The sequence below is a fragment of the Tupaia chinensis genome, unplaced genomic scaffold (assembly GCF_000334495.1).
Source record: "Tupaia chinensis unplaced genomic scaffold, TupChi_1.0 Scaffold000248_2, whole genome shotgun sequence".
Classification (NCBI taxonomy): Eukaryota; Metazoa; Chordata; class Mammalia; order Scandentia; family Tupaiidae; genus Tupaia; species Tupaia belangeri.
This window is the reverse complement of record NW_006159727.1, coordinates 668,937-669,546: the sequence shown is the minus strand read 5'-3', so window position 1 is coordinate 669,546 and position 610 is coordinate 668,937.

Below are 610 nucleotides of genomic sequence, written 5' to 3'. Positions count from 1 at the left end.
CCCTGGGGGGTGATTTCTCGTTTTCTGTCTCTATGTCTCTCTCTGTCTTTCTGGCAAGTGCACATGCCCTATAGCAGAAACCTCTCAAATAAAAAAAGGAGAATTATTTTATTTAACTTTATTTATTTATTTTAATTTGACCAGAGAGGACAGAGCGAAAGAGAGAGAGTGTGAGAAACAAGCTGCCAGGTATGGGACTTGAACCACAGTCGACCATGTGGGAGTCCAGCACCCTTAACCAGCACACCTGCTGACCCCCAAAGCTGTATCTTTTAAACATTATTTTATTTAACTTTATTTATTTATTTATTTATTTTCATTTGACCAGAGAGGGACTGAATGAGAGAGAGAGACGGGAAAGTGAGAAAGTAAGCTGCCAGGTCCAGGATTTGAACCACAGTCCAGCCCCCTTAACCACCATGCCACCTGCCAACCCCCCAAAGCGGTATTTTTAAGTAGTTTTCTTTCCATGAAGGAGAAATAGATGAGAGCCAGAGAAAGGCCCGAACAGAGTTTTCATACCATAATCCATTCCCAGTCTCAGTCAGCCTGGCTCATGGGTGTGCACGTATGCCCAGCACACTCAAGAGAGTCCCAGGATTCGAACCCA